The sequence below is a fragment of the Geotrypetes seraphini genome, chromosome 1 (genome assembly GCF_902459505.1).
Source record: "Geotrypetes seraphini chromosome 1, aGeoSer1.1, whole genome shotgun sequence".
In the NCBI taxonomy this organism is placed as follows: domain Eukaryota; kingdom Metazoa; phylum Chordata; class Amphibia; order Gymnophiona; family Dermophiidae; genus Geotrypetes; species Geotrypetes seraphini.
The window spans coordinates 246,941,107-246,962,491 of NC_047084.1; the positions used below are offsets into that span (position 1 = coordinate 246,941,107).

The 21,385-nt window shown below is 42.6% G+C and overlaps 1 protein-coding gene across 8 annotated transcripts in view; it reads left to right on the top strand.

The window, feature by feature from the left end:
• LDB2 (LIM domain binding 2) overlaps nt 1–21,385 on the top strand; it is a 706,182-nt gene that overhangs the window by 683,002 nt on the left and 1,795 nt on the right. The gene's annotated exons all lie outside the window — the stretch shown is intronic.

Genomic DNA, 21,385 nt, shown 5'->3' on the forward strand with positions numbered 1-21,385 from the left:
AAAGGTTCAAAGAAGAGTGACCAAGATGATAAATGAGATGGAACAACTCTCATATGAAGAAAGACTAAAGAGGTTAGGACTCTTCAACTAGGAAAAGAGATGGCTGAGGAGAGATATGAAGTCTACAAAATCCTGAGTGGTATAGAACGGGTAGAAATAGATCCATTTTTTTTTACTGCACCATAAATTACAAAGACTAGGGGACACTTGATGAAATTACAGCATGATACCTTTAAAAGCAATTGGAGGAAATATTTTTTCACTCAGAGAATAGTTAAGCCAGAGGATTTGATATGAGCGGTTAACATAGCTGGTTTTAAAAAAGGTTTTGAAACGTTCCTGGAGGAAAAATTCATAGTCTGTTATTAGTCCATAGACATGGTGGAAGCCACTGCTATCTCTAGATCGGTAGCATGGAATGTTGCAACCTGTAACCCATTCTGAGCTCGTTGGAGAAAAAGGGATAGAAAACAAATGTAATTAATATTTAAATATTTAATTGATTAAAAATTTTAATTAATTAATTAATTAATTAATAATGATGATTTATTAATAATAATTTATTTATTTTAATAATTGATTTATTATTAATTTAATGAGTAAATATTAATTAGTTATTGATAATTATTAATTAATAATAATCATTAATTAATTAATTGAATATTTAATTTTAAAATATTTAATTAATTAAATATTTGGGGTTTTTGCCAGGTTCTTTTGACCTGGATTGGTAACTGTGAAGACAGGATGCTGGGCTAGATGGACCATTGGTCTGACCCAGTAAGGCTATTTTCATGTTCTAATGCCATCTCCTGGAATCCATCAGTTTGCTGAAGGTGAAAGTGTATGAAAATGGCATTATGCACATATATTTACCACCATATCAAAAATGGCATTTTTGTAGAAGGTTATATTCTCTGTCAACAAGCAAGATATAATCAGGCATACAAGTGAGAAATATCATCCATTGACCAGCACTAATAATAAGTTCAGAGCATGTGCTGTCCTTTCATGCACAGCATTCCCCTCATCATTCTTGGTTTTCTTTTTTCTGCTCTGCCAAGTGGACACGAAAACAAAAATAACTCTCCTGTAATTTTTTTCTGTAAAGATTCTCTTCTTGTTTTCCAATGCTGTCTGTCTTTTTATTCAATTTTTTTTATTAGTCTTTATGGAAAAAAAAAGACTAGTTTTGGGTTTTTCCCTCAACAAGGCACAGCACAGAGTATGCCAGGTTCCTTGTCTACCCTGTCTGTGGCAGGAGAATTGCAAACAATGGTGCTCATATGATCTGCATCTTCTGCCTAGGGCCTACACACCAACATAACATTACCAAATGCCAGAAAATAACGTCTCTTCCATCCCAACACACATTTTGAAGTCCAGCAAATACTCATTCATAGAGGAAGCCACCAGTTATTAAAAAAAAATTAAAAGAGATAATGCTGTTCCTCTTTGGAATAGGCAAAGGTCTCAGCTGAAATTTGTCAACTAAAAGCACATGGTTCCTTAGTGCTGTCATATCAGTCCGAGCAGGAGCAACACTCTAACTTACATAGTTACAAGGAGGTCTCTAAGTACCAATCCCTTAATACAGAAGATCCCAATTATGGTGTAGCTCCAAGATGAAGGAAACTCGCTGATCCTGCACTGCTCTTCTGCATATCGGAAGCCCCATCATTCCTACACAGATCAATATCCTGTACCAGCTTCAGTGCAGCATTCTGTAGAAGTTTATACTGTGCATGCATCTGTGCCCTCAACAGTCCAGCACAAGTATTCTTTGGATGTTGACCATATGAAAAATTTCTCTTAATTTCTGTTGCCTGTGATTATCATTTTGCTGCTTCCTTGGTAAAATGTCTTTACATCAAACGCCCCGCAGGCCTAATTCTGCAATAAAAAGCAACCTCTTAACAAGAAATGCCCTGTGAATTAGTAAAAGGTTCATCCCATATTCCATACCAGGTGACTCAATTTATCCAGATTACTCTAGTGCAAAGAGGAGCACAATCGTCTCAGAATCCAGTGAAGAGTAGAAACATACATAGAAACATGATTGGCAGACAAAGGACATCCACTAGCTCCTCCTCTCCCTAAGATATCCCACATGCCTGTCCCATGCTTTCTTGACAAAGTCTTTGTCTCCACCACCTCTAATTGGGAGACTATTTCACACATCTACCACCCTTTCTGTAAAAAACATATTTCCTTACATTACTCCTGAGCCTCTTAACTTCATCCTATGCATTCTTATTCTGGAGCTTCCTTTCAAATGAAAGTGACTCATCTCATGTGTATGTGTGCCACATAGGTATTTAAATGTCTCTATCATATCTCCCCTCTCCGACCTTTCCTCCACAGTATATATATTCTGGCCCTGTATGCCTTATGACATAGACCACCAACCATTTTAGTAGCCTTCCTATGGACCAACTCCATCCTGTTTGATCTTTCTCCTTAACCTATAACTAGATTAAAAATACAGCTTAATACAACAAAAGGTTCTTTTTCTGCCAAATTCTCCCTAGGAAAAAATTCTAATAAGGAATTGTTCTGGGTAGTGAACTTTTCCTGCATGAACTGTTGTGGCTTCTTGATAGGTGCACTATGACTTTTCTAATGTTTTGTAAAAGGTGGTTTAGCAAAATTGATATATAATGAAATATTAAGTTTGATTGCTTCATTCGATATCACTGAATAGAGGTTTTATGATGAAGACTACCAACCATTTTAGTAGCCTTCCTGTGGACTAACTCCATCCTATTTTTCTCTTTTTGAAGATGCGGTCTCCAGAATTGTACATAATATTCTAAATGATGTCTCACTAAAGTCTTATACAGGGGCATCAATACCCCTCTTTCATACTGGCCATATTTCTTCCTATGCACTCTAGTATCCTTTTAGCTTTTGCCGGTGCCTTTTCATCCTGTTTGACCACCTTAAGATCATCACATACTATCATACCCAAGTCCCCCTCTTCTTTCATGTACAAAAGTTCTTCACCCCTTAAACTGTACTGTTCCCTCTGGTTTACTTAGCATTAAATCTTAGCTGCCAAATTTCAGACCATTCTTCAAGCTTCGCTAGGTCCTTCCTCATGATATTCAAACCATTAGGGGCGTCTACTATATTGCAGATTTTGGTATCATCCGTAAAGAGGCAAATCTTACCTGACAGCCTTTCAGCAATATTGCTTACAAAAATGTTAAAAACTATCTCAGTTTCACTCATATCCTTATCTGTTTTTGATTTGCAAGTGTTAATCCTTATTTCCATCTTCTCCTCTCTCTCTCTCTCTCTCTCTCTCTGCCCACTCATAGACTGTTCTGTAAGATCACAGAGAGCCATGTTCTCAGGCATACAATTCCTCTTTGAAAGAGATGAACTGTCTGCAACCACCACAGAAAATCATTATCATATGAAAATATCTTGTCCTTCCCATAATTGTGCAAAAGTTGGCAAAGGAAATATATTTTCCACTACAGCAAGAGGCAGAACCAAGATCAGATGTGTTTGACTTGAGATTGTTCAAGGTTCCCCAACATATAGTGACAGTTCTCACTCAGGAAGTCTTTCCAGAGGTGGCAGACTCTGGTTTCCATGCAATCTGTGTTAAAATTAAAAAAATAAAATAAAAATTAGATCTCAAAAACAGTGTACAGCCTGTGCTTAAACTCAAAAGGACTCAACTATATCATAGTTCACTTGCAGTTGAATCAGCTGCAAAAAAAAAATATCAAGACTGCTAAACCATTTTGGAAAGAAAATATTTCATATACCTATGCTCTCTGCAAGAATTACATCCCATTAAATTACATCCCATTAACTCCAAAAGGCACAAAATACTTTTCTCAAGTCTGAGTTCAATATAGTATTATCAGAAGATAATATTATGGTATTCATCTTACTCCTTCTGCATGCTTCAAGAATTTCTGCCTCAGACATTGCTGCCCAATAGGTTTGCTTGGTAAAGAATTTAGGGTTTAGAGAAGGTGTTCATACCAAATTGGCTGATACCACTTGTATAAGTAATAACTGTTATAGGTGTAAAGAAGTGGGTGATAGATGGCCAGGTTCCCATTGTTCTTGTCTCATATACCGTACAGTTCTGGTCCCGGACTCTTAAGTAGATACATACTACATTCTCCAGAGAGCATAACCTTAGCACACTAACACACATGGGAAGTCTCTATAATTTTCTGAAATTTACTTTATTGAATAATGTAGCTGATTTACTCACAACTTGTAGTTTCTCTGAAGTTCACTGCCCCAAGACAAGAGACTCTGTATTTCTCAATGTTACAGCAGGAGACGAAGGTGGAAATGCAACAGAAAGAAGGATTTATGGCAGAAGTGAGGAAGTGATTAGGTAGATTAAAGTATCCCAAGTTCCAAAGGTGAGAGGCTGAATTCATATATATATTTTTTTTTAAAGTGATTTCTATTCCGCCTGTGCCTTGCGGTTCTAGGCGGATTACAATTTAGAAGATGTCTGGACATTTCCAGTAGAATTGCATAACAAGGAAGTGAGTATATTACAGGTTACAGTATAGAATAATAACACAATTCAGGTTACAGAAGATGGTTATATAGTGTTAATGGAAGAAATTACAGATGGTGATAGCTTATAGGTTTCTTAATATGTGATACAACGTTTAAGGAAGAAGTATTCTGGTTGCTGATGGAGATTGTTTTTTGGGGTTTCTTAATATATGTTGGAGATATAGTTTGAAGAAAGGATTAGTTTGAGGTTTTGATTAGGCGTTACTATAGGGGTGGTATATCCGAGGGTATGATCTTGAGCTAATGAGATGGAGGTTAGAATGGTGGGAAGTATTTTATGAATAGATGTGTTTTTATTTCTTTTCTGAACACTTTAATGTCTGTTGTTTTGTTCAGTATTTTGGAGATGGAAGGGTAAATTTTAGCTGCCTGTGTCGCTAGAAGGTTGTCGTATAGTTTCTTGTATCTAGTACCATTGAAAGGAGGGTAGGTGAAGAGGTTCTGAGTTCTCCTTCTTCTAGGTGGGAGGCAATGGTGTAGGCGGTTGTTTAGGTAACTGGGTGCAACTCCATTCATTATTTTGAATAGAAGACAGTAGAATTTGAATTGAGTTCTTGCTTTTATCGGTAGCCAGTGAGATTCTAAGTATGCATTGGTGATGTGGTCAAACTTGCTAAGCGAGTAGATGAGTCTGAGTGCTGTGTTCTGGACGGTCTGCAGTTGTTTTATCATGTTGATTGGGCATGGTAGGTAGAGACTGTTGCAATAGTCTACAATACTAAGTACAAGGGATTGGACAATGATCCTGAATTGATCTTTGTTAAAGAATTTTCTTATTTTTCTTAAGTTTCGCATTGTGAAGAATGCTTTTTGGATGATTTTGTGGATTTGTGTCTGCATAGTGCAGCATCTATCTAATTGTATTCCTAGAATTTTGAGGGAGTTCTGTAATGGATATTTGATTATATTTACTTCCAGTTCTGTTATGGACGTTTTTTTGTCCTTCTCTAGTAGCAGGAATTTAGTTTTGTCCGAGTTCAGCTTCAACTTGTGGTTCGTCATCCATATGTGGGCTCAGGTGGCTTAAGGTAAAAAGACTAGGTTTTTAGAGAGGGGTGTGGAAGAGTCCGTGCTCTTCCAAGATGAGGAAAAGCGTGACTGACCCACAGAGACATGGAATGGCATTTTCAATAGGACATCTACGTATAATTTGGACATTTTGGAAAAAACATCCAGAAATCCAGTAGAGAAAATATCTATTTTCAAAACAGCCAGATGTCTATCTTTTATTTTTGAAAATGACCTATGTAGGCATTTTGGTCCTTAGTACGTCTATATTTTTTGGCCATTTTCAAAAATAAAAATGTCCACATGAAAATCGCACAAAAGCAAGTTTTGCAGACATACCTAACTACCTTGTCTGATCACGGCAGTGGAATCCCCATCAGCAGAGCCAGTTTCGGGAATTCCTGCCGGCTCAGCTGATGGGGATTCCCCCTGCCAGGATCAGCTGAACTGGCATGGAGATTCCTCTCTCCCTCCCTCACAGGCACCAATCTCCTCCAGTACACCTCCAAACTAACTAAATAAAAAAAGAGCTACCAAGCCCTACACCCCTCCCCCCAACATCCCCCCGACATCCCTGAACCCCTGACATCACAATTTTGAGTCAATCAAGGCCTTAGGCTCCTTCTACTGCATTCCAAGATGCATTGGGAGGGGGAAGGCCCATCATTCTGAGCATGAAGCCCTATAGGCAGGAGGGAGTGGGCTTCCCTCCTGCTGATTTGTTATCTGAATGCAGGGGATGTCAGGGGGTCCAGGAATGTTGGGGGATTTTGGGGAGTCTGGGGATGGCAGGAGGGTGTCCAGGGATGTTGGGGGGAGAAGTGTAAGACTTGGCAGCTCTTTTTTTAATTTGGTTAGTTTGGAGGAGCACTGGAGGGGGATCAGTGCCTGGGAGGGAAGGAGAGATGAATCTCTCAGCTGAAACTGGCTCAGCTGAAACTGGCTCAGCTGATGGGGGATTCCCCTGCTGCAATCAGCTGATGGCAAGCCCTCAATGTACTGTTTTTTTCTCCCATTTTTGGGTGGTGGGAGAGGGTCGGTGACCACTGGGGGAATAAGGGGGGATTGTGCCTTATTCCCTCCAGTGGTCATCTGGTCAGTTTGGGCAGCTTTAGAGCACTTAGAAGCAACTAAAACAGGTCTAACTGCTGGCATCTAAGTTCCATCTAGGATGTCCTGGAAAAGCTTCTGCCTGATGTCCGCCCATAACACACCTCCCAACATACCCCTTTGAGCTCTGGACTCACAGCGGCCTAGAAGTGCTGCTGGATGTCCAGAAAGTCAGTTTCGATTATTGGCACTTGGATGTCCCAAATATTAGGATGTCCAAGTGCCAACTTGGGCTGGTTATTGGACATTTCAAAGTTTTGATTATGAGCCTCAAAGGGTCCAAAAGGAATGCCCACAAGGACAGAGGGGAGGTGAAGGGCCCAATAGGGACAAAATTTGATAATAGGTTACAAAGAGAGGTCATATTTTTGCTCACCCATCAGTGACCAGGAAATAACAGCTCTAGACAAAGGATTTAAGCTCAGTTGAGAGAAAGGGATAATCTTTACAGGAGAAAAGACCACTAGCACTGAAGCTTCTACAGGTAAGCAAAAGTGTTTGTAGCATGCACAAGACTACATAACACACAATGCATTGCTCACACATCATGGCAGGAAATGACTGCAGCACTAATATTCTAGAAAGTGAGAATAGCATTAATATATCTTAGAGCCATATAAAAACTAGTATAAGGCTGTCAAGAGCAAAACACCCATAGGATCACTCCCTCATGAGGCTGAAGTTGAATTACCTTAGGGTAGATGGAGTACACCTACTGGTTTATGGAGTTACACCTACTGAGTCAGAGGAGTGTGGTTCAGGCAGGGAGGTGGTTAAATGCCCTGAGGTAGAACTGATTAGGGAAGGCCCAAGTCAAGAGATCTCTAAGGGAGTGACAACTGAAGCTGCAGTACCTGAGGGGAGTAGCAGGGAAGAGAAGTAGCCAGAGTTAAGTGTTTCCCTGAGGTGGGAAACTGTAAGCAGTCAAGTTAGGCTCCAAGAATTAATGATACATTGACAGAAGACTACCAAGGCAGGAGAGAACTTTGAAGTGTATTCCTAAATTATGTAAGTTTTGGTTGTGCCCAGAAAGGACCTGAAATGACATTAGTTGCCAGAGTGTTTGAGCCTGGCTAGGAGCCAGTCCGATGAAGAGTGGGACTGTATTGAGAGAGAGACTAATTAAAAGAACTAAACCTGTGAAGTTAGAGAGTTTACTACAACCCTTTTGTGTACATAATTAAAGTTTTACCTGCAACCTGTGTGTGAGTCTGCCACATTTGTGTGAGGTCCTGCAGCAAGATGCTAGCCAAGCTGCCACAATGGGGTTCCTAATAAATTCTGGCAAATTCAACCTTTTGTCAATATAGAGGCTTTCATTCATTGAGGTATTTTGGAATACTCATACAGGTCAAGTGAAAGCTTATCTTTCCCAATAGTTTAACGGCTATCCTTGGGTTACAGCCAGTCTACTTATATGATCAACATATCTAAGTAGACTGGCTGGATGGCATATGACCATCCATAGTGCATGTAGTCCCTATTACTAAGTTCAAAATGAAAAGACTGCAATAAGACCTAAAGTTTCAATAGAATCTTACTTTCTAGCCCTTATGCTACAAGGTTGTGATTCAATGGTAAACTTCAGAATTCATTCTGCTCAAACAAGTTCCCCTTTTGGCTGAGCATCATCCCTGTGTCCTTACTACAGATGATTCAAACATCAGTTGGGAACTTATCTCAATTTTCAACATACAAAGAATATCTGATTAAATATGAAAGGCTTCTCCAAATCATTTATCTGGAGCTAAGAGAAATATTTTACTTTGAGTATCTGGACATCAGTCAGTGTTAGGCCAAAGGAATAAGTAGGTGGCAATGTTTTAAGTCAACAAACAGGGGTGGAATTCCTTTTATTATGTCAAAAGGCAGCATGATATGGGATTTCAGTTCTCGGTCATACAGTACTCCCCCGATATTCACTGGGGTTCCGTAAACCGCGAATAAGGGACGACAAGGAGCTGGAGGATGCTCCCTGCCTGGTGCCGCTGCTCCACACCCTGAGGCTCCCAAACACGGTCTCGGAGCGCTTTAGCTTGATTCCGGATGGGCTGGATTATGTCACTCCGGGCTGCCCTTCGGATCTGGAGTGCTTATCCGCTGGTGCCCGAGAGTGACCCCTTGCAGGCCGCCCGCCTGCCCACCGGCTGGAGCCACATGAGCAGCCGCTGCAGATCCAGAACGACTACCTGCTGCAGCTGGGCTTCAGGGACCACGGCCCGGTGTAGGAGGAGAGCATGGAGGCCTGATTTAGGTGGTTTTTCACCTGGGAAGGTAGGATAGGGCAGCTGGAGCATCTGCAAGTGAAGGAAATCACTCGCGGTATGCTCCAACCGCCTCTTCCTGCACTAAAGTCAGGCTTCACCAATCAAGAGCTGCTTTGACACGCAGCTCCTGATTGGTGAACACTGACTTTAGCACAGGAAGTCCCAGTCAGAGAATACCACGAATGAACCGGACCGCAAACTGCGAACCGCGAATGACCGGGGGAACACTGTATATCCATTCAAGCACATATTCCGGGTAAGCAAAGCCATCTAGTGGACAGACTTAGCAGAATCCTCCAGATTTGTGAATGGTTGTTGGATTCAGAAGTGGCACAATCCATCTTCCAACAGTGGGGAACTCATTAAATAGACCTGTCACCCAGATCTTTCACAGGATCCACTTGCTAAAGACTGGATTTGGTTCATTCTCTGTGCTTATCCTCTGATACCTATAATAGACAAAGCACTACAGAAATTCCAAAAACTATCACATGTGATGATTCTCTCTCTTACTGCTGCACCGGCCATGAAAAAAAACTGGTTTCCCATCCTCAAGAGACAATCAGTTCATTCAGAGTATGAGTGTTTCTGACCTTTATAAATGAAAATTAAGGTACTCTTCTCCATCCTAGTACCATTGGAAAATGTAACCCACTGACATGTTTGAATAATTTTGCTATCTACAGAGAATATTTGTTATAGTTAAGCAACTTTACACTTTCATGAGTAAAGTACTGTTAGGAAAATGCTTTTGAAAATTAGCTTTCCCATTTCCCAGCACTCTCATTCTGAGGCTGACAACCATATTTGCAAATACATCAGGAAACTTATACTACTACTATTATGGTTTATGGTTTGGTTTATGATTTTTATTTATAGCCCACTTTATACAAAGAGGATTACAACACACATACACAATAAAATATATGACCATACAAGTAATCACATAAACACGCATAAAATACAATGTAAAAAAGCCACACAGCCATACTATTAATTATTTCTAGAGCAATACCAGATGTACGCAGCACTGTACAGAGTCACAAAGGAGACAATCCCTGCTCAAATGAGCTTACAATCTAAACAATCAAGAAAGAAAACAGGATGCCAGGGTAGGGGTTACAGTTAGAGGGGATGGTTAAATTGCTGGCTAGGGTTATGTACAGAGGGGAGTAGGCTTATGAGTTGAAGTCTGTCTCAAAAAGGTGAGTTTTCAGCCTATTTTTGAACAAGGGAAAGGAAGGAGTGTGGCAAACAGACTCAGGTAGGTTATTCCAGGCATATGGGGTGGTAAGATGAAAGGAACGAAGTCTGGAATTGGAAGTGGAGGAGAAGGGTACAGATAAAAATAATGTGTCTGAAGAACAGAGTTCTCAGGGAGGTGTATAAGGAGGGACAAGAGAGGAGAGATACTGAGGGGCTGCAGGATGAACACATTTGTAGGTTAGTAATAGGAGTTTAAACTATATGTGAAGGCAGATAGGAAGCCAGTGAAGTGTTTGAGGAGAGGGGTGAGGTGAGTGTAACGAGGTTGGCAGAAGATAAGTTGTGCAGCAGAGTTTTGTACAGATTGCAGGAGGGAGAAGCGGTTCAGCGGGAGACCTGTTAGAAATAGTTTGTAGTAGGATAAGCATGAGGTTACAAGAGTGTGGACAAGTGTTCGGGTAGTGGGTTCAGACAGGAAGGGGTGAATTTTGATGATGTTGCAGAGATAGAAGCGACAGGCTGTAGCAGTCTGTTGGATGTGGGTAGCAAATGAGAGGTCAGAGTCGAAGATAGAGCAGAGGAAACAGGAATAATAACAGTATTATTTACAGAGACAGAGAATGGAGGGAGAGGAGTAGAGGGTTTAAGAGGAAAGAGGAGCAGTTCAGTCTTGGACATGTGTAGTTTCGGGTTGTGGTGAGACATCCAGGCAGCACTATCAGCCAGACAGGCTGAGACTTTTTCTTGGATTTTAAGTGAAATCTTGGGTGTAGAGAGGTAGTTCTGGGAATCATCAGCATACAGGTGATACTGGAAACCATGAGAGGAGATCAGGGCACCAAGGGAAGAGGTGTAGAGAGAAAAGGGGTCCTAAGACAGAACCCTGGGGTATGCCAACCACTAGCAGGATAGCAGTAAAGGAAGACCCACCAGTGCATACACTAAAGGTGCGATGGGAAAGGTAGTAGACAAACCAGGAAAAGATAGATTTGCAGAATCCATGTGAGGACAGCATATAAAGGAGTAAGCAATGATTAACAGTATCAAATGAAGGGGTAGAATAGGTAGATGTGTCCCAGCAGCTTTCTCCTGCTCGTTTTGTTATCTGGTTGAAAGTGCCCTCCATTGGACTATAGCACTATGAGCCTTAATTCATAACTATTCATCACCCCTCCAAAACCACAAGAGACTTATGTACTAATAATTTTTTCCATAGGTATGTAAAAGGTAATTCTATAACCTAGGCAATCACAAGTACACAGATGTTATGTGCATAAATGATTAGAATACTCACATTTATATGCACACTTATGTGCACATTTGCTGCTATGATGCCTATGCATAATTCTGCAAAAACCTGCTTAATTTATATAGTGCATATTTGCAAGAGGGGGATTTATACAAGGGTGGAATTTGGATAGGACATAAGCAAGATCCCACTTACATATGTAACTTACAGAATACTATAAGTTATGTGTCCCTTTTACACCAGCTTTTATGCCTGGTATAATTTTAGGTGCTTTAACAGCCTGACGTGGTAATATTCTATAACGGAACCTACCCACATAGGTTCCTACCATGTGACCTCCAAAGGCCTAATTGGACACACCCAGATATAGAATTGGCCTCATAATGGGTTAAATCCTTCAGCAGATCAGAGTTATTGTGAGGAGGTTTTGTGATCATCATCAGTGTACTTAACTATATGCAGGGCTGGCTTAACCTATGGACCAGAAGAGTTTTTGATCCAAGGCACCAGTGAAAAAGGGCAGAAAATGCCAAGACCAATGACATTACTGGCCCTATAGGTTAAGCCAGTGGTTCTCAACCAGCACAAAAGACAGCTTTTTCTTTTTCCAGTAGCAGTGTATCCCTCCCATCCCACCACACCATGGATCTAAAATCTCTTCCCCCTTCTCATGCCTTGAGTCTATCAACTCTTCCTTGGCCTCTCTCAGGACCCTCCATCCATCAAACCTGCTGGGTGGCCATCTCCTTTATCCATATGTTTTCAAACCTATACACATCATATCACACAACAGGAATAGCTAAATGGCCTGATATTATCTCTATAATTGTGGTCTGGGTTATAGGTGAGGCAAATGCAGGCCTAAAAATTATTTGAATAGTCAGCTGTTCTCCAGAAAAGTTCTGTTTAGTTTGGGCCTGATGAATAATAAGCCTAAACTAAACAGATAGGAGGCTATTCTATAACCGGGTGACCATATTTAAGTGCCATTTGAACATGTGAATTGTGACGGCTTGGCAAAGGTCATTCCCTCATCCCATGTACAAAGTCCAGCTCTATGGAGTGCCAATAGGGAAGTATGCAAACAGCTTCTGAGCAATAATCATTTAAGAACATAAGAATTGCTGCTGCTGGGTCAGACCGGTGGTCCATCGTGCCCAGCAGTCCGCTCATGTGGCAGCCCTCTGATCAAAGACCAGCGCCCTAACTGAGACTAGCCCTACCTGCGTACGTTCTGGTTCAGCAGGAACTCATCTAACTTTGTCTTGAATCCCTGGAGGGTGTTCTCCCCTATGACAGACTCCGGAAGAGCATTCCAGTTTTCTACCACTCTCTGGGTGAAAAAAACTTTCTTATGTTCATACGGAATCAATCACCTTTCAATTTTAGAGTGCCCTCTCGTTCTCCCTACCTTGGAGAGGGTGAACAACCTGTCCTTAGCTACCAAGTCTATTCCCTTCAATACCTTGAATGTTTCGATCATGTCCCCTCTCAATCTCCTCTGTTCGAGGGAGAAGAGGGATTTTTCAAACACAAAGGGTTTATTTCTTTTCTATAGTCCATTTAATAGCAAGGTCTTCCTTCTCCATAGTCGAATAAGCTCTTTCTCTGGGGAAGAGCTTCCTACTTATATACATAGTGGGATGCCCCTATGTATTTGTAACAAACTGCCCCAACCCCATTTCTGAAGCATCCATTTGCAGCATGAATGTTTGTGCAAAATCCACTTCTTGTAACACTGGATCCTGGCACAAACACCTTTTCAACTGTTCAAAGGCTCTCTGTTCACTAGAAGACCACCACAATTGATTAGGGCAATTTTTCTTCAGCATATCTGTGAGAGATGACACTAGATCTGAGGAATGGGGTATAAATCTACTATAGTACCCCACTAGGCCCAGAAAATCCCTTAACTGCATTTTGGTAAGTGGAAGGAGAACTCCCAGGCACACTTTGTCCAGTAGAGGCCAAATTCTTCCCTGCCCCACCAGATCCCAGGTACCTGACCCATGACTAGCTAAAAGAACATTTTGTGGGGTTTACTGGGAGGACCGCTTTCCCCAGGACCCCCAACACTGCTCTTAAAGCCCTCAGGTATTCTAGCCAGGAGTCCATGTAGGCTGTCGCGTAGTCCTCATGCCCTTCTAGAACTTTGTGTAGGGGATGTGCACAGATGGATCAGGAATTGGCTGGCGGACAGGAAACAGGGTAGGAGTAAAGGGACACTGCTCTGACTGGAAAAGGGGTCACAAGTGGTGTCCCACAGGGGTCAGTGTTGGGACCGCTGCTGTTCAATATATTCATAAATAACCTGGAAACAGGGACAAAGTGCAAAGTTATAAAATTCGCGGATGACACAAAACTCTCCAGTAGGGTCAGAACTGTTGAGGAATGCAAAGATCTACAAAGAGACCTGAACAAACTGAGCGAGTGGGCAGAAAGATGGCAGATGAGCTTCAATGTAAAGAAATGTAAAGTCTTGCATATAGGGAAAGGGAACCCGATGTACAGCTACATGATGGGAGGGAGGGTACTGGGGGAAGGCAACCTAGAAAAAGACTTAGGGGTATTGGTGGATAAAACAATGAGGCCGGCGGTGCAATGTGCAGCGGCCTCAAAGAAAGCGAACAGAATGTTGGGCATTATCAAAAAGGGTATCACTACCAGAACGAAGGAAGTTATCCTACCACTGTACCGAGCGATGGTGCGCCCGCAACTGGAGTACTGCGTCCAATACTGGTCGCCGTACCTTAAGAAGGATATGACAATACTCGAGAGGGTCCAGAGAAGAGCGACTAGTTTGATAAAAGGCATGGAAAACTTTTCGTATGCTGAAAGGCTGAAGAAGCTGGAGCTTTTTACCCTGGAAAAGCAGAGACTTAGAGGGGAAATGATAGAGACTTATAAGATCATGAAAGGCATAGAGAAGGTGGAGAGGGACAGATTCTTCAGACTAGCAGGGACAACAAAAACAAGAGGGCATTCAGAAAAATTGAAAGGAGACAGTTTCAAAATGAATGCTAGGAAGTTCTTCATCACTCAGAGGTGGTGGACACCTGGAATGCGCTCCCAGGAGAGGTGATAGGACAGAGTACAATATTGGGTTTCAAAAAGGGTTTGGATGACTTCCTGAAGGTGAAGGGGATTGAAGGATACAGATAGAGGGTAACTTTACAGGACACTAAATGAATAGGGGATAAACGTTTTAGGTAAAGGATCACTTACAGGTCATGGACCTGGGGGCCGCTGCGGGAGCGGACCGCTGGGCACGATGGAACAGACCCTGTGGTGTTTGAAAAGCTATCTTTGCTTTGGCTACCCTAACCAACGGGATCTGCTAGTATCCCTTACAAAGGTCCAGGGTGGAGAGGTAATGTGATATCCCTAATCTATCCAGGAGATCCTCCACTCTGATACAGTGTTTATTCCCTGAAAATATATGCAGAACCTGGTGGACCCATCAGATTTGGGCACCAGGATGATGGAGCTGTTCCAAGGACTATGGGACTCCTCAATCATGCCCAATTCAAGCATCTCCTGTATGAGTTCCTTCACTACTTTCTGCCAGCTCTCTGGGAGTGATAGGGTCATTGCTGCACTATTTTTCCCGGTGAAGTGATAATTTCATGTTGATCTACTGTAGTGTACTCCAGCTTGGGTGACAGCACCTTTGAAAACTCCTTTAGGACTTCCTCTAATTGGGTTCTCTGGGTTATGGACAAATCACACGCAATCATAGGGTTCCACACAAGTCCCAACTCTGCAATCTGGGGTCCCAAATCATCTTCAGCATCATCAGGCCCATGGGCATAAAGAACCTATTTCTCCTTCCATGGCTTCAAAAGATTCACATGGAATGTTTGTTCTTGGCCCCTCTAATCCCTCACTTGGTAATCCACCTCATTCAACCTCTTGATCACCTCCTCTGGACCTCTCCATTGGGCTTTGAACTTTTGGAGAGCATTAGGCACTAGGACCAGTACTTTCTCTCCAACTTGGAGGGCTCCTTGGCTTGTTGCTCTGTCAAAATAAAGCTTTTGCTTTTTTTGACTTTCTTGTAGGGCATGCTGACTGAGCCTCCTGATCTCTCTTAACCTCCCTTTCATCTCCTGTAGGTACAAGATGTTTTGGGTTTGCCCACCCTGAGGCTCCCAATTTTCCATAAGAACATCTAGGAGGCCCCTAGGCTGCCATCCAGGAGTTCAAAAGAGGATACCCCCCAGAGATTCCTGCACATTTTCCCCTGTCTGTTAGTAAATCTCTCAGGAATCCTTCTGAACAGAATAATTTGGTCCATTCCTGCACTAAAATGGGGGCAGACAAAGACCTTAAGGGGACCCCCCCCCCCAAGAAAATCTGGTGGCATAATCCACAGCAACTAAGATAGGTAGTCCTTGTTATCATCCTCCTTGGTTAACTTATTCAGTCTAATGAGCTCCTCGAGGGGGGGTCCTACCAGACTGCTAGTAGTCCTACTGGCATCGCTGCTAGGGGAAGCTGAATGCTGAACCAGGTTACTGATAGCTTGTTTCTGATTTCTCAGCTGCTGTATATTCTTGAAATAGCGGGTCTGCTGGGCTTGATGATTTGCCCTCCACAAGTCCATCTGTGCCCTATGGATTCCTGGAAGATCTCCCAAAACTGACGTTTCGCCTCCAGGCCTGTTGCTCCCTTGGCTGGCTCTATCTGGAAACTGAAACAAACAAGAAAAGAAACCCAAGTGTGGCTCCTTTACAACTTTTCCGTTCCTCAACACACAGGGCTCACTTCCCCTTACACCTTATCCTCACCAGCCCCCTTTACCTCAGGGACTGATGGGTCTCAGTGTTGAGATTTAAGGCCTCCCATCTGCTTCTCCAGCTGCCTCCAGGTCACCTCGGCTCCAGGAATCCCTCTGGGCCGGTTCATCCATCTCTGACAGCTGTTCCTTCTGGTCTGGGTTCTCTCCAACCACTCCGAACTTTTCTTTGGGCCACTAGTCACAGCTTCTTGTTTTAGCCATACCTCCAGAATCTCCTCTGCAACACTGGTGTAGGGTCCGCCAAAACATCCTTCAACAATAGTTCACCAGGAACAACATAAAAAACCTCAGGGATAAATATCTAGCAATAATCCAAGCAGGCCCACAGGTTCCCAAAACTTTCCTTTGGGAAAAAAAAATATTTTTTCCATAAAGTTCTCCTTTGCTCAGAAATTTCCACAGGATAATCCCAGTACCTGCAACGCACCAACTCACTCAGTTCAAGCACATTTGCAAAAAAAAAAAAAAAAAAACCCTTTCAAAACAAGTCCCAGATTTTTAGCAAAAAAAATCTTCTTGCGCTAGATCCCACCCCTGACACAACCATATGCTTATGAAGGGGTCCGAGCCTGCTGGCAAAGGTCGTCCCCTCATCACATGCACAAAGTCCAGCTCCATAGAGTGCCAATAGGGAAGTCACGTTCTCTATGCAACAGCTTCTGAGCCATAATCATTTTCCAAACACAAAAAAGGGTTTATTTCTTTTCAGGTACAAAAAGTAAAGTACTATCAAAAAGGCCTCTCTTCACCATCTCATGGCCAAAAATACCAAACAATCCAAGGCACTAATTTACTATTTAAACATCTCAGTCTTTTCCAGCTTAGAAAAATAAAACTGAAAAACTCTGCTAACAGTTCCAGCTCATTTGCTGCTACTACTTTGTTAGTCCAGGCAACCTTCTTTAACTGGACCCGAGTTCACTGCTTTCTGCCCCTAGGCAGTCCCAGACAATGCTCCTGCCTAGGGCCGGATTAAAGGGTAGGCCCAGTAGGCACGTGCATTGGGCCCGAAAATATCAGGGGGGCACCTAGGGCTGGCGTTAGGGGGGAGTAAACAGGGCAGGGGGCCCCCCGACTGCCTGGTGAGGTCAGCATCCCTCCCTTCCACTCCCTCGCTGCCCTCTTGCCCACCACCCTCAAGCGAACTGAATCCAGGCCGTGAGTCTCTAACACTGTGCTCCAGCTTTCCTTCTCATCCGAAACTGAAAGTTACGTCATTCCTGTTTTGGAGAAGTAAGGGAAGCCAGCATGCACAGTGTTAGGGCCCTCCTGCCTGGGTTCAGTTCGCTCTAACACTGGGCGCGCCGGCTTCCCTCCTCGTTACGTCATGAGGGGGAAGGAGGAGAAGGGAAGCCAGCACGCGCAGTGTTAAAGCAAACTGAATCCAGGAAATTCAACTAGCCAAAAGATGTTTCTAGCTGATTAAATCATGTTAAATATTAACCCTTTCATTTTGAATGACCAATAATCTGTCCTTCTATATAGGACATTGATGAGAGCCAGCTATTGATGCTGTGTCATGCCCAGCAGAGACAGATACCATCCCCCTTATTCTATAATCTTGCATGGAAAGTTATGCATTTTGGGGCTGATTTTATAAAGGGCAGCTAACTTAATTGGCAAAATACCCTCAATAGGCTCAACAATTGCTAAAAAGAATTTAATTGGGCAATAGGTGCCTATCTGAATCTATAAAAGATAGGCATCTATTGCATAAGAACTGCCTTCGGTCCATCAAGTCCGGCGATCCGCACACGCCGAGGCCCAGCCAGGTGTACACCCGGCGTAATTCTAGTCACCCATATTCCTCTATGCCTCCCATAAGGAGATGTGCATCTAGTTTGCTTTTAAATCCTAGAACGGTGGATTCCACAATAACCTCCTCTGGGAGAGCAGTGCCTGACGCCTAAGTGGGTGTTTCTCTGGGCCGAAGCATGACTTAGGCGCCATGAAGTGCGATTCTCCAAAAACATAGGTGCCTTTACAACTCTTGCCTACAATTCAGGTGCCTAAATTTTTACATAGGCGCCACTAGCCGCAATTCTGTAAATGGTGCCTAAGGGTGATTGACATATGGCTGGTGCCATTTTTGGGGGGCACTGGCCAATTTAGGCGCCATTTAGAGACTCAGCTCCTTTAGGCTTGCATTTGCGCACACAGGCTGTAGAATAGGAGTAGTTACGTTTCTAAGTTAGTTGTCTAATTAGATGCAAATTGGCATCAAACCAGTACTTGGTGATAAGTGGAGTTAACTGGCACTAATCGGTTCTAGTTTGCAGTTTTGCATGTAACTGCACTTAGGTGCTATTCTATAATGTTAGTGTGAGGGCACAGGTGGAGCAAGGACATGCCAAGTACTATCTGGCCGCTATTCAGCACTATTTAGCCAGCCAAGAAAAAGCTCCTGGCCGGCTAAATAGCACTTCTCGTATGTCGTGCAACTTAGCTAGCCAGTGGTCTGAATTTCACGGATAGCCATCTTTCTAAGTCAAGCAGCCAAATGAGGCCACATAAATAGCTGGTTTATCTTTGACTGCTATAAACTTAGCCAGCCAGCTCTGAATATCGACATAGCCGGCTAAGTTTTTAGAGGCCAAAAATAGACCGGATATTCAAAGCCGGTCACCGGAAACAGCCCGGCATTGAATATCCAGGCTCAGTGTTGACCACAGGAGTCAACCCAGCCCCTAAGCTTTTAGAAAACTGTCAGTTACAAGTGTAACCGACAGTGAGCCTTTACAGCTGCCATAGAACTAATGTAAGTGCAAACAAGATGCTAGGAATTATTTTAAAACGGATGATTAACAAGACTAAAGTTATTATAATGCCTCTGTATCGCTCCATGGTGCGACCTCACCTGGAGTACCGTGTTCAATCCTGGTCTCCTTATCTCAAGAAAGATATAGTGGCACCGAAAGAAGAGCGACCAAGTTGGTAAAGGGGATGGAATGCCACTTGTATGAGGAAAGACTAAAAAGGTTATGGCTCTTCAGCTTGAAAAAAAGAAGGCTGAGGGGAGATATGATTGAAGTCTACAAAATCCTGAGTGGAGTAGAACGGGTACAAGTGGATCGATTTTTCACTCCGTCAAAAATTACAAAGACTAGGGCAGTGATTCCCAACCCTGTCCTGGAGGAACACCAGGCCAATCGGGTTTTCAGGCTAGCCCTAATGAATATGCATGAGAGAGATTTGCATATGATGGAAGTGATAGGCATGCAAATTTGCTTCATGCATATTCATTAGGGCTAGCCTGAAAACCCAATTGGCTTGGTGTTCCTCCAGGATAGGGTTGGGAACCACTGGACTAGGGGACACTCGATGAAATTGCAGGGAAATACTTTTAAAACCAATAGGAGGAAATATTTTTTCACTCAGAGAATAGTTAAGCTCTGGAGCACGTTGCCAGAGGTTGTGGTAAAAGCGGATAGCGTAGCTGGTTTTAAGAATGGCTTGGACAAATTCCTGGAGGAAAAGTCCATAGTCTGTTATTAAGACATGGGGGAAGCCTCTGCTTGCCCTGGATCGGTAGCATGGAATGTTGCTACTCTTTGGGTTTTGGCCAGGTACTAGTGACTTGGATTGGCCACCTAAAGTACGGTCTACTGGACTTGATGGACCATTGGTCTGACCCAGTAGGCTATTATGTTCTTAAATGCAGACTTACTCTAGTATTCTATAACAGCAATTATGTCATTATAGAATTTGTATTTCACACCTAACTGTAGTCAACCTCTGTAGAATTTTCTCAAATGCATATTAATTACTTTTAGCTCCTAATTAGCCCAGATTACGGAATGAGACATAAGTCTAGGCCTGCCTTTTCTAAAATGATACCTGAATGCATTCTGATTCACATAGACCCACATTTTCAGAGTGACATGTCACGATATGATTTGCTGTCCAAACTCAAAAAAATATAATAAACTCCTAATGATTTTGTGTAGTTTGATGTTTACTACTGCTGATCATTTCTGAGGCTTTTTTTTCCCCCACCTCGTTTGACTTTTCCAGTTTTGTGGGTTTCTCACTCTGTTAGCTTAATTTCAATACTTTATTATGGGGCTTTTTTTTTAGTTTGGCTTGTATACCTGTTGAATCTCTTTTTGTTTGGCGATATGATTTGCTGCCATTCATCTCACCCAGTCTCCAGGTAGCCTTTGCTGTTTTGTCTTATTTACAAAAGAAACACCAGGATACAGTACAACTGGCATTTAGCTCCCTTTTTTTTCCTGGAAAAAGAAACAGTAATTGAAAGCACTAATTAAACACAAATTCCTGTCTTGGAAATTCAGATTTTTGAAGACTTCTGGGTTTTTCAGTGTAATTATAATTAGCACATTGCATTTTCATTTTATATACCAGCTGGGCAGACCAGTCCTCTTACTGCACAGATTGGCACAGGGATGCCTGCACAGGATAGGTGACAGGCACCATGAAATAACAGATGGCAAATTCAGGGCTTGTTGGCAATCAGCAGGTTTCTGCTAATGACTTAATTAGCTATGCAAATTGTCAAATCAGTGTGAGCATTGTTTTTATTGAAAACTTTACCTAAATTAATTACCACAATTAAGCAACAGAATGTCAAGCATAATGGTTACAAATAAGGGCCAGTCTGGCTAGGGAGAAGGAAGTTCAGGATTTATACACACAAGCTTATTCTTTAGCTTAGTGTATTGTGCAGGAGAAATGAAGTGTGTTCTCAGAGAAATTTAGGGCTCCTTTTACGAAGCTGCGTTAGCGGCTTTATCGCACGTACCTTTTTAGCGCGCGCTAAGCCCCGCGCTAGCTGAAAAACTACCGCCTGCTCAAGAGGAGGTGGTAGTGGCTAGCGCGGCCGGCAAATTAGCGTGCACTATTACGTGCGTTAAACCACAAACGCGGCTTTGTGAAAGGAGCCCTTAGTTCTCATCGTAAAAGAACTGAATATAACGGTGTCAGGTCAAAAGCGCGCCGGGACAAAGGCGCGTCCAGACAATTGAGCGCAGCGCAGAGGCGTGCGCCGCTCAAAATTACTGTTTTTAGGGCTCCGACAGGGGGGGTGGGGGGGAACCCCCCACTTTACTTAATAGACATCACGCCGCGTTGTTGGGGGCATTGTGGGGGGTGTGGGGGGTTGTAATCCCCCTCATTTTACTGAAAACTTCACTTTTTCCCTGTTTTTAGGGAAAAAGT